Below are 14,493 nucleotides of genomic sequence, written 5' to 3'. Positions count from 1 at the left end.
AGCTACATTCTGGTATGTTAACCACAAATTGCCACATTTTACAAATGGGCAGAAATGACTATAATAAAACGCCGTTCGTACTAACATGAACCGAACTGTATCTTTGCTAACTAGATTTATTTTATAATGTCAAACACCGACATGAAAATAGAATAATTAAACGGCGTTCAGTGTCAGGAAATTTACAGATCTTAGTTACGGGAATTTAAGTTACATTTTTTGTCTTAAGCCAGGGATGTCCAACCTGCGGCCCGCCTGATATTTACGTGCGGCCCAGCACTTATTCTAACTTTCAGTAGCCTTCATTGAAAATAATTGTTTCGACCATCAAAACGTGTAGAACGCGGAGTATTTGATGTAGGTATAATCGGCGCTCTTTTACTTATGTACGTGAAAATTAATAAAAAAGATCTTTCTTCAAATGCCGCATACCAACGCATATTGTTTGGGATAGGGTGCGGGTTAGCGGTGGGTCAAGTTATTATTAATAATAAACATAATATTACTTGACCCACCCTCACCCAAACGCTAACCCGCACCCTAACCCAAACAATATGCGGTGTATGCAGACGCGGATTTAGGATTTCAATTTGGGGAGGGCCATGAATTTTTTTCAGATATGACGTCACAATTTATTCAGATATGACGTCACAAAAGTATACCATTGCGTGACGTCATAATTCAGGTAAAAATAACATCGGCTGGCCGAATAAACTAACTCCTGCAAAATAACGCGAAAAATAGACCTTTTGAAAGCACGAAAAAGTAATAAGGCTAGCCTCTACAGTGGGCCGGTTTCCTAGTTTGACCCGGTATGAAGAATATCGCTTAAAGACGCTACCTTGTCTATTGTCTACACATCTTGCTTTTTCCCGAAAAGGCGAGAGCAACCTCACATGCCACCAAAAAAGCGCCGAGACCATGTCGCAATAAAACCATAGCGTTGTCTGCTGCGGTCAGCTGTGGTTCTTCCATGACACTTCTCTCAATTTTTAAGTTACTGCAGTTGGTTTTTGCCAAATAAGGTTGCTGAAATGAGCAAAACTCTATGCAGAGTAAATCCTAACATTGGATAAGTTATTCAAATCCGTACACAAGGGTCGGCAACCTTTGTGTAGTAGTCGCGGGCCAAAACCAAACTCAGAAAGGTCTCTGTTATTACAACTTTATAACAATTGTGAATCAGGTCGGCCTCGGATTTTTTTGTACTTTAAAACCGTGTTTATAATTACTTTTAAGGAGGCAGTAAAGTCTTGGCGCAAATTCGCTAAAAAAAGCGTATACTTGGTTTAAAATTCGAGTCCACACGTCATCATCCCCCTACTACTATTAAAAAAGTGTAATAAAACTACTTTGAGAAAACGCGATAAATTTGATATGGACTCGTGTCCAATTTGTCAAAGAGGCGGCGGGCCGGATGAAGTATATTGGCAGGCTGGTTCTGATACAGATGTGCATTAACAACAAAAAAGCTGTTAATTGTACTTGGATTTAAGTTAGTTATTATATAGTCGAGGTCAGCGTACGGTCACTGAAGCCGTCTCTGCAAATCTGCGCGAAACGTATTTTATCATTTTTTTTAAATATTCATCATATGGCGCTATAAGCTCGTACACCACTACAAAGCTTAAAAATATGTCTTATTTTGGCGAAAATAGGCCATACTACCTAGGGAACCGCAAAAAGCTGCCTATTAAGTCAAAAAAATGTACATATTTTTTAGTTTGGGGGGGGGGATAGTAAATAACTTTTCACGTACATAAGTAAAAGCTAAGCAAGATGTGTGTTTTTCTAAACGTGTGTTTTTCGGACCGTTTTAAGGAAATATATCAGCCCAAACATGTAAAAACTCAAATATTCGCGCTTCGCTATAATTAAAAAAAATAAATTAGGTCGAGATTAACTTGCATATTTGCGCACGAGTTCACTCTCGAAGAGCGGTTGTTCATAGGTTAAGTTGTTTTATGACGTCACGATATGACGTAACTTATGACGTCACTCCTTTAATTTGAGAGGTTTTGCGGCCCATCGAAATTTTTAAAGTGGCAATGCGGCCCATTCTGCTAAAAGGTTAAACATCCCTGTCTTAAGCAGTTCTCTTTAAATCTGGCTGGTATTCCGTTGTCAGCCATGAGCAAAATCATTAAGTTTGTGTACTCTTGAAAATGACTAAATTAGATGTTACCTATTTAAAACATACTGGTATAGTGATTGAAAGTCTAAAACGCATCTCATTAAACTAAAGCAAACGGAATTTCGAGATAAAATTAGACGTAATCACAATGGGAAAAAATGCAATGCAGTTACGCTGTTAAAGCTTCTTATATTCAAATAAGTGCTTTCGCTGGCCCAAAGACTTAAACCATGTTAGTTATTTAGGTGAAAATCTTTGAAATCGTTGTTCAGTGCTGTGTCAAACCTGTCTGGGTTTTTTGTTTTTACAAGTATAGGCCTACCTTTTCACCCTTGCGAAACACAAAAACAGCACTTTGACACAAAAGCTAAATGACAAAATAAAACGCAATATAAGTAGAGAAGTCATACGAAAAATATTATGAAACACTGGTGGATGTATAATTACTAATAATGCTGCACCTTTTCTTTCAAATAACTGCTAATTTATTGGTTATATCAGTGGTTCCCAAAATGTGGTACGCGAGAGTCTTTCAGGTGGTACGCGTCTAACTTCAGCATACTTATAAATTTGCGAAAACTCCCAACTTTCAAAATTGTGTAATTTGCCATGTTGCGTTTTAGTTACCTGTAATTTGAGGTTTCGCACGTTTATGACGTAACACTTATCTCGATCAACATTATAAAACGCCAATTGTTAGCTGGTTTAATATATAAGCAGTAAATCGTTCACAAATTTCACAAACCCAGGCCTCTCTGATATGGACAAACGGCTTGAACAGTATTTGCTGTCTTTCTCTGCTTATTGTTTGCAATTAATCCATTTCCTATTTCAATAACTAGGTCTTTGTTAATTTTCTGCAATTACTTTTACGTTGCATTTCAACCGCTTACATCACATTTTTTTGTAAGATAACCATCGTCTTGTTTTCTTTGACATTTTTTAGTTGTTGTAAGTATGTTTTTGAGTTTTGCTTAAACCCGAAAAAATGACTGATTTGTGTTGGAAATCATGTGGTTGAAGACGCCAAGACACTAATGCAGTACGGTACTTTAAACAACAATAAGCTATTTAAATCAATGTATTTCTAACCTGGTCTTAGGTGGTACATGAACACTGTGCAAAAGCTGAAAATAGCTGAGGGGCCATGGCCCCCCAAAAATTTTACTCTTAATAATTTGTTTTTTAGCATTTATGAGCAGTACCACATCAGTCGATCACAGGCATTCAACACATTTAATTGTCATGCATTGTTACGTCACAAACGATGTAGTTAATATTACGTTTACTATACATTATGGTAGTTTTACAACTTTTAGACAGTTTTTGCTCTTTATATGGTTTTTAGTATTGCGTTTAACACTCAGTCAGTTGATGCTCTAAACGTTTTGCTAGCATTGTTTTTGTGTTCGTTACGGCAGTTAATACAATGACAAAAGCTAAACAAAAAAGTCCAAATTTTTTGGTCACTGCACATAAGAATATTGCAAAATTCCAAAAAATCCGGTTTACATACTCTTTGTTACATCACAAGCGAAGTGAAACAATGACTTTTTAACAGGGCAATTTTTTTTTACATTTTTACTCATTCGTTCAATGTTTTTGTCAGAAACGGCAAATATTAATTGCAGAAGCGATGAAAACCATGTTTTTCATTCGTATAGACTTAAAGCTTTTATCTTCCTTGAATGGAATTTTCGGCATCACTTTCAAAACGAAGCAGCTTGCGAATTATTTCCAGCCAAGAAAGGCGCATCTTTAGGCTTGAAGGTAAGAAAAAATAATGTGCTCTGTACGCTTTGTTCGACGGTGACTATGGTAGGTACAAACTGTCATGGGAATAATGTATGTCGCATGCGAGCGCCGCAGTTTGGCTATTGTTACAATACAACGAACGTTGTTACAAGACAACGGTAGTAAAACGTTTCGCCAAGGGGCTTAATTTGTATTATATATATGCCAAATTCTGTTTTCTAGGTGTTTTACAACCATTTTAGCCACTCCAGTTGGTTGATATACGAATTTGATTTCTTGCTGACATTTTTTTACTAAAAGCTTGTTTCATGCAGTATTAAAATTAATATTTCCATTAGTAAAAATTTGAAAAATTAAACCTAGTAAAAAAGTAAAGGAAAAAGCCGACAATAACAATGGGATGGTTTCCACCACTAGAGGCGTTGCGTGAGTCAGATGAACAGTTGCGAGCGCCTATCTTTTACAATGGTTATCCGTGGTTTTCAATTACGTGTTTTCGCGCTTTGTTTTTGTAGAATCTATTGTGAAGCTAATTATTCGTTTTAAGTTAACTTTAATTAATATCTATAATCAATTTTTATTCGCAATTTTTTCAAATACTGGTAGCGAGAAGTTGTTAAACATGTACTGTTACAACTTTAATTTTGTACATAAAATAGGGTTTCGGTTAATACCAGAAAGCATTTGCGTCAACTTTAAATTATAAATAAAATGTAATTAGAATACTTTAGGTCAGCTAGTTCCAAACAAAGCTGAAATAAGCAGTTTTATGATTGAATATTGTAGTTTTTTGTGGTACTTCTGTTTTTTAACCTACAAGTTGTTTCATTCACACTTTTTAACAGACATTTTTAATTCAAAAATATATCTTCTGCATAGTATTCTAAAGGACATTGTATTGCTTGTGCATTAACTTATTAATATTCAATATTAATATTCGCCATAAAAAATAAATTAAAAATTTCATCCCAGGTTGAAACTCATTTTTTTGAGTAGCGCAGGAGTAAACCTTTCCAATGATGCCTCGCTTGCTATAAATTTGTTGGGGAGTAAGGGTTTAATTCGGCAAAAACCGATATTAATATTCATGACATATCGCGATAATTTTTGAAAGTCTCTAGTACCCTCATTAAAAATCACAATCAAACGAAACTTTCACACGTTCATTTTCAAAGGCGTAGTTTGCCAAAGAACAAAAAAAATTAAAAATTTTGAAGTTTTAAAAATTTCATATTAATCTATTAATAATCCCGATATCGCGATTTTTCACCCCAAAAACATCCGACCACAATAGGCACAAATAACTTTCATCCCACCATAAAACCAAACACATTGCATATACATTGATCTCACCTTTCCAATGATGCTTCGCTTGCTATAAATTTGTTGAGGAGTAAGGGTTTAATTCGGCAAGAACCGATATTAATATTCATGACATAACGCGATAATCTTTGAAAGTCTCTAGTACCCTTATTAAAAATCACAATCGAACGAAACTTCCACACGTTCATTTTTAAAGGCGTAGTTTGCCAAAGGACAAAAAAAAATTAAAAAATTTAAAGTTTTAAAAATTTCATATTAATCTATTAATAGTTCCGATATCGCGATTTTTAACCCTAAAAACAGCCGACCACAATAGGCACAAATAACTTTCATCCCACCATAAAACCAAACACATTGCATAGACATTGATCTCACCTTTCCAATGATGCCTCGCTTGCTATAAATTTGTTGGGGAGTAAGGGTTTAATTCGGCAAAAACCGATATTAATATTCATGACATATCCCAATAATTTTCCAAAGTTTCTATGACATATAAGCAAGTCCGCGTTACCAGGGACCATTCGATTTCATTCAAGCATTCCAAGTAGCCTTATGCTTTGGTCGTTGGATAATTTACGCATTTTTCACGAAAGAACTAAAACGGATATTATGTACATTGACGCAACAGGGGGAGTCATTAAAGCTTTGGGAAAAAAAGCGCCCTATTACGCGTATGAAATATCTGTGCGCCACCCAAACAAGGGAAAAGCCCCTTTGGCTGTTGCGACATACATGACCAACAGTCACAATATCGTTTCCATTTCGAATTTTTTAAAAATGTTTTATTCGGACGAAAATAAGTTAGTTGGAAAAACCGTTGTGCGTCAAATCATTTGCGATGGAAGCATGGCAATTATTCGATCGCTTTTGTCAGTTTATATGAATGAGGATTTGGAAGCCTATTTAGACCGTTGTTTTAATGTAGTGTCAGGAAAAGCAACTGATAGGACTTTTAGCAAGCCCTTTCTTCATTTGTGTGGCAGTCACACGATGAAGAATATGAAAAGCCTTTGTGGCCTTAATTCTTCCTAAAAGAAGGCAAGAGGCAATGTATGTGATGGGTTTGTTGATGTGCGCGGAATCTCTTGATGCGATAAACAATATTTTGTTTCACATGGTAATTTTATTTACATCTAAAAATGACATGCAGGTAAAAATAAGTTGAAATTGGTTAAAATCCAAAATTGAACGCAAATATGATATTTCTCAACAATTTGTTCTTGCCGAAAGGGATGCGGGGGAGAGCGCACTTGAAAATGACCAAACCCCAATTTCAACAAACCCTTTTGTCAGCTATTTTAGTAAAACCCTCAGCAGAGCAGGAAAGGCAGTCAAGGATACAAAGGCAAATTATCATAACGAATTTTATTGTCCAGAATTTATTGAAAAATTTGCTGTCAATTGTTTGCCAAAAATTGCACTTTTGGACAGGTTTGCGACTTGGGCCGGCATGGAACGGACGATTCGTATAAACGCGCATCCGAGTTTTTCAATAAGTTGTCTAGGAGTGCAGATCAGAACTTATCTAAAGATAACAGGACACAAGGGGTCATGGAAAAGAGTCAGCAGGAGTTAAAAAGAACGCGATGCTTTGGTAAGAAATTTTGTAAAGTTGCCGAATTTGCACAAGTGTACAACGATCAGAGCGTCGCTTTAGTTCGAGAGTTCAGAGACAATATAAGGCTGGCGCAAAAGTCCAAACGTAAAAGAGCAGTCGTCCAACCACAGGAAGAGGAAAGCTGGGTTAAGAAGCCAAGAACCACAGAGCCAGATAGGACTATTGGGAAGTATCTTCAAGCTCCTTCAAAGGGTTTGAGAAGCTCTAGTCCGAACAAACGCGGAAAATCGACAATCAAAAATACGAATAAGGGCCACGATTGTAATTCCAATTTGCCTGTTAGTTCCTGGGGACGCCGTTGTTGTGGTGTAAAATATCAAACCAGTTTTACCATGAATCAAAATGATCACCTTGAATTATTGTCAAAAGACACATGGCTAAGCGATAAGCATATTGATTCGGTAATGCATATAATGGCAACACGATTTCCTCAAATTGGAGGGTTACAAAGCATTCATGCTTATGAAACACCGTTTCATTTTCCTTCAGTAAATTGTCCTGTCGGAAAATTTGTTCAAATTATAAATGTTCATTCAAACCATTGGGTAACGGCGTCCAACATTTTTTCAACGGAGAGTAATTCCATACAATTATACGACAGTTATTATAGCGAATATAACTCGGACGATCTATTCAAGTTGTCCAAACTTGTCTACTTAAAAAATTTTAAAAACATTAAATTCGAATTTCCCAAGGTATGCCAACAGAAGGGAAGCTCCAATTGTGGTCCTTTTGAAATAGCTTTTGCAGTTGCAATACTATCCGGCATCAAACCAGAGCAGGTAATATTTAAAGAGGCAACATTGCAGTGACATTCAGAAAATAGTTTTAAATCGTTCTGTTGCTCCATTTTTTAGGCGTAGGAATAGACCAGGTTTATCAAGAAAACCTTTAGCTATACACACTAGCATTTACTGTAATTGTAGATTAGCCGATAACAAAGCGCTTTTCTTAATAGAATGCAGCAGTTGTAAGGAATGGTTCCACAGGGAATGTGTTCAAACACACGTTCCTCAAGGGGCAGTTGATAACAACGACGAACCCTGGTTTTGCAAACAATGTTAAAAAACAACAACACATGATGAACAAATATTTGGTAAGAATATTTTTTGTAAACTTTTAAATTGGTAAAAAATGAACAACAAAAAATAACCCAAATTTAAAAGTATGTTTGCTTATTTCTGTTGTTGCGTGGAAATAAGTGTAATATATCTTTTATATTTGTGGAAACTATCTTCAATAAGTAGCATTTGTTCTTTGACAAACTACCCCTTTTGGGGTAAAAAATCGCGATATCGCGACTATTACCGGTAATAGATTAATATGAAATTTTTAAAACTTTAAAATTTTTTAATTTTTTTTTGTTCTTTGGCAAACTACGCCTTTGAAAATGAACGTGTGAAAGTTTCGTTCGATTGTGATTTTTAATGAGGGTACTAGAGACTTTCAAAGATTATCGCGATATGTCATGAATATTAATCGGTTTTTGCCGAATTAAACCCTTACTCCCCATCAAATTTATAGCAAGCGAGGCATCATTGGAAAGGTGAGATCAATGTCTATGCAATGTGTTTGGTTTTATGGTGGGATGAAAGTTATTTGTGCCTATTGTGGTCGGATGTTTTTGGGGTGAAAAATCGCGATATCGGGATTATTAATAGATTAATATGAAATTTTTAAAACTTCAAAATTTTTTAATTTTTTTGTTCTTTGGCAAACCACGCCTTTAAAAATGAACGTGTGGAAGTTTCGTTCGATTGTGATTTTTAATGAGGGTACTAGAGACTTTCAAAGATTATCGCGATATGTCATGAATATTAATATCGGTTTTTGCCGAATTAAACCCTTACTCCTCAACAAATTTATAGCAAGCGAGGCATCATTGGAAAGGTTTACTCCTGCGCTACTCAAAAAAATGAAATTTAACCTGGGATGAAATTTTTAATTTATTTTTTATGGCGAATATTAATATTGAATATTAATATTTTTTCGAATATTAATTTTTTTTTCAAAATCTAAGAAATATAGTCCATTCTCAAGACGGTGGTAAAATTTTTTTTCGAAAAAAATATACGTAATTACGTTTATTTTGATGTTGAAATAATCTGCCAGAAATTATTTGCTGACTAGCTTTTGGTAAAAAAACGCGACTTCTTCTGAGTCGGTCCGCGCGACCCCTAGTGGTGGAAACCATCCCATTGTAGCGTGGATTGTAAGCACACCAGACACCCCAAAGCCATTGACCGTTGTAAATCCGGTAAAAACGAATGTCAAACAAATGTTAAATATTTCACCTAGATACTCATTTCCTTTCGTGGCCGTTCTGGCAAAACTAGCCGACATTCGACTCAGCTAATCTCCATCGCAGTCGCTCTTGTGCTATATAGTGTCACGCTGCTGTTGGATTAAACACTACAGTCAACTGATGCATGCCTTACTTGCGAGACCCGTTTTTACTGTGCTATAAGCTCTTTTATTGAAAGCGAGCTATGCTGAATTATGTGAATGTACAATAAATCTATAAGCGACCTGACAGTATGCTCTTTAAATTACAATGGCAGTTTGTTTCAGTTTCGATTTAGTGGAGTCAGATAGCACGGTGGTCATGTCTAACCTGTAGAAATATACACGCTGTTCATTAAGTCCTATGCAATGTAATCCGCACTTAAATAATTTTAGTCTATTGCCAAACCTGCCCTGAAACTACCTGGCAAACCGTTCCTGTTGTCAGCTCGTATGGTAGTTTTTCTTCAAACAGGCTCCACGATCGAAGGACCACACATGCATTTGATTATTACGTCAAGAATGTTTCGAAAAATACCTATGTTCTTCTTAATAATATAAGACAAATGGTGCAGGACCTTGATATGTACTTCTGCTGGATCGCAGGTTGCTCCCTGACAGTCAACACTCAGCAGTGCATTTCTTAAGGCTGATTCTAACGACAGCAAATTGTCTACATTAACAGTGCAAACCACAACCGCTAAATTTTGCGTAAAACGTATACCTACCCTATCCCCCTTCAGCCAGACAGCTGGTTTAAAGCACCGGTCTTTACCCAGACCAATAAGTCTGAAGGTAGGTTCGTTTACCTTCAAACTAAACCTTCAGTCACATCTGTATCCATTCAAACCCTCAATCAGGTTGCTACAATTTCAACCCAGACTATCAGGCGAAGTTACTTTGCCTGCACCCAAACCATAGACCCGGTTCTTAATTCAGTTCCAACCCAGACACCAGTTTCTGTCCCTAGATTCGTCGCTACACAAACTTTAGCTTCAGCCACCACTCCAGCATCCACTCAAACTACTGAGTAGAGGTACGAATGCCCAAAGTTGTTTGCTAATCCTGTTGTTACCAGAGACCTCGAATCAGCATATTATACTCTGTGCCTAAGTCTACTAAGATTTATACGAAGTCCGCCATGCCTGTTTCCATCCACGCAGACTACTATGCTCAACACCGCGCCTACATCCACTCAAACTCACCAAACGGATGATCAAGTTTCAAACCTAGGAAAATTGGCTATTATGACAACTTTCACCCAAACCATATTTGGGATGAACTGAATGTTGCCAGCGCTGAAACCTACATCTAAGTACAATAAAGGCACGCCACCCACCACACTTCCAGTAAGGGTTCGTCGAAATACTTCAGACAAGACAAAGAAAACCTCCAATAATTGCAATTAAACCGCGCAAGGTCCTTGAACATCCCCATATCGTCATTACTAGTTTCCCAGAATCGGACGAACTTGGAGGAACGCTGGCGTCTGCACACGAATATTGTCTTGCGAAGTGGTCCAGGAGAAAACTTCCCTTTGAAAAAATCCCTAAATTTACCGATGAAGACGTTCTAAAAGCCACAAACAAACTACCGAAGAAGGAAAGTCCGACAAATTCCGACAGAAGAATATTGGCAGCAGTATTGTAAAGAGGAACTGGCGGAACAGACCAAATAGACGCACAGCGAAAAGCGCAGCAGACAAATCTAAAAATTCAAAACATGACAAACTTTCTATTCTTTCTAAAATTACCAAACCTCTCTAAAATTACCAAAGAAAGGAAGATAGCGTTCGTCAATCCCTTGCGGAAGAGAATTGGCAGGGCTATTACTCGAAGGAGCTGGCGGAGCAGGCCAAAGCGGATGTACAGGGAAAGTCGCAGCAGACAGAACAAAAAAACTACAAAACAGGACACTGTTTTCATCAGTTCAAATCTGCGACGAACGACGGTAAATGCACCCATCAGTGGCAGGTTGTCTGAAGACAAACAGTCCGCACTACATCAGCCAGGTCAATCGCAACGACCAGTATAGTGCCTAATATTTCAAAGCCGAATCACATCTCAGAAAAAGATTTGGCGGACGCGCGTAAAATGTTGCCCATGAAAAATACGGATCGGATTCCAACAGCATCTCTAAGTTTTCGCGAAGAGCAGCACAAGGATAGAGAGAAACACGAAGACGGAATTGCTAAGATGAAAAGCCCTAACGACGGTGAAACTTGAGGATCTGGAACGACCGTGAGCACTGCTGCTCCTCGTCTTCGGTCGTCGACAAGATAAGGAAGCCCACCAGGATGCGGAGAAGCATCTTAAAAATGGTTTACTTTCTGGATGAAAGCAAAGAGCTGGCTGAACCTCATTACCTTGTCCCATGCGTGTAACTGGCGCAGCAGGCCAGTTAGGAAATAAACAGGTAACAATAATTTTCTATCCATATTATTGAAACGCACGAATAATTATAACAATTGACCTATAAAATTAAATGTTCGGCAAAGTTTCCTGCGCTTTAACCAGGTTCAATCATTACACCGCGTCTGAAAAACAAATTAAAAAAATGTTAAATTCCCGGTTTTTATGTTTACCCCTTTTTTCATTTTCGAATATTTTTTTTCTTGTGTTTCACAGTTGTATTAAAGTAACGCCCTGTGTGGTTGATTACATTTAAGGAACTTCCTTAACCTAACTTTGCAAATATACATGGCAAAATAGCCTATTAAGGTGGCACGAAATAATAATTACGATGTGTATTGTTCGCGGAGCCCAGTTGCAAAACTGCCCTGAAGGTTGCCGCTTATCTTTTAGCAGGGTATTGTATGTTATACTTTATTTAATATTTTTTGACTTACAAAAAAGTAAATTGACCTATAATACTTTTGGCAAATTTTAACCTAAATTTTTTTAGACAAATTTTAACCTATTTAAAACAAATTGCTTTAAACAACAGATTGTTGTATGATGCATTAGTGTTTAACGCCGCCAGTCACTTGTTTTTATTGTTTTACTGGCAACCAGTAAAACACAAACATTTTTTTAATTTGAGGGGGGAAATGCCTTGTCGAAGTCGGGACTTGGGACTCGCTAGTCCGTTTGTTTTGTTGAAATCGTACTCTTCAAACTGAAAAATATAAGCAGTTCGACGAATTATATGCCTTTTGCGCTCAGAGTAAGCTAATATTATGTTTTTTGTGAAAGGTATTGGCCATATGGCTCACAACTAGTTGGCATAAAAACAAAAAAACATCTACATCCCGGCTTCTCGGTCGCATCCCCTTGACACAATTTATCTCGCGCCTTTCTGTCTGAATATTATGTTTCTTATCAACAAAGCGCGTGCTTTCACTATGCTTTATTGTTGAAAGATCTGCATTTTAGGGGCACTTGGTTTTCTTAAATTTATAGAAACATCGCACAGACGGTGCAAAGAAAGCACTTAAAAGCAATACTGGCAAAAATGTGAGAACTGTTTGATATCTTTGTTTTTTTTAGGACAGTCATTTTGTAAATCAGCGTGTTTATAGCGCATTACATTTTATACAATTCATTAAAAAAAATAGTAGAAAGGAACAAAGATATTCGTGTTGAAAAAACTTGCTATCAAACAAATTAAAAGAGTTTTTGTTTTCTCATTGAGGACTTCGCTGGGTCACGTCTCCTAATTGAAAAACGGCTGATCTAGATATAGACACGACATGAACGTTTTCTCTAAATAAAACGTTTGGGAATTTAAACCCGCAAAATTGCTTATATGCAAAATGAACATCTCAGAAGGACTAAAAGGTTTAGAACACACTAACGATTTTTATTAGAAATAAATAGCAAAAGGTGCACAAATAGGTACCGTATATAAAACAGATATGCCGTGATCCGGCCTAAACATAACTGGCCTAGATTCAAACAGCAATAGCCTACACGCTTACGTCTAAACCAATTGAAAGACAGTGGGTATATTGGAGCACAAGGTTACTTAAACAAAATTCACTGTTCAAGAAAACAGCGGCGCTTAACTTCTGATTGCGTTTCGCGTTTTTGCAATTCACGCGGGCCGACATGAAGGAAAAAGGTAAAGCTAAATAACGTAGGCGGAAGTGACTCACCGAGCTTGCCGCAAATGTTTGGTTGGGTGGGGCTCTTTAAAACCGCACTGTGATAAAGCCTACTTGTCATACGAAATAGATCTACACATTACCAATATAGGCTACCCTTAGCTGTGGAATACCTCCAATAGTAAGTTTAAAGCCTGGCCAATTAGTTAAAAAATAGAAAAGTTGAAAACAAAACTCTGAATTTAAAATACTTTATCATTATGAAGGCAACGATTTGCTAAAGCTAAACCAATAATAAGCATATATTAGTTTATGTGGGCCTACATTTGCATAATCATAAGTAAAAAGTTCTGATGAATTATGTGGCCAATGGCGCTTTGGTCTTTGTCCCCTGGACTGGTGTAATCAAGCGCGCTCTTAACTCCACGATGTTGCACAATGTCAGAGTCAAACACCCCTCTAGGCCTACATTTAGATTTGTAATAAATGTGTTTCTGCTTATTTTTGCTACCAAATCGATCCATATTGAGTCATGCTATGCCGCCTCGCTTTAAAACGGCACTATTTAATGACCTATTTTCTTCTCAAACAAGCTTGCAACTCCCAAAGCATGTCCTCCTAAAAAGTGCAATTTTAAAAAGATAAAAAACACCAGAGGGCCAAATATCATGAAATATGTTGCTTCTAGAAAAAAGGTGCTTAACGCAGACAAAATCGGCTGCTAATGTTCATCTTGCAAAAACACGTTTAGATTGTTTGCGAAAATGATAGAATATTTTTTTTGTTTTGAACAGCACAAACGTATTTATCCCATATAGGGATGTTCAAACTAGAATATCGAATCCAAATTGGATTTGCATAGGCCTACAATTCTGCTTTTTATATCGGATTATTAAAACCTATATAATTTATTTGTTTTACCTCGGATTGTTCCTCCTAATTTACACGCTTTGGTGACACATTTATAGTGTTTGCTTTAAATCTAGCCATGTGGTACGGCTTTAAGAGTTTTTTCGGGCTACCAATTATTTTGCGTCACTTCTTCGAATGGCAATTGTTAGAATGTTAAACATCTGTAAGATTATTTCTATTACAATAAAAATACGTTGGGGAAATTGTTCTGCGATTAATCGCTGTCACGTTACAGGCAACAGAGGTATGACCTGTGCGCATTGTTTTTTAAACGAACAAGCATTTAATTAGGGAAGAATGAAAATGTCACTTGCTTAAGCTTTAACAAAATGATTTTAAGAAAATGTTTTTTAATCATCCAAAACTTGAAACTAAAAAAATTATATAGTCTTGACTTCGTTGGCATATAAACGTCATATTAAT

This window comes from Ascidiella aspersa, chromosome 4, assembly GCF_963924565.1.
Source record: "Ascidiella aspersa chromosome 4, kaAscAspe10.2, whole genome shotgun sequence".
NCBI lineage: Eukaryota > Metazoa > Chordata > Ascidiacea > Phlebobranchia > Ascidiidae > Ascidiella > Ascidiella aspersa.
The sequence above is the reverse complement of the archived record's forward strand: the minus strand, read 5'-3'. Positions refer to the sequence as shown.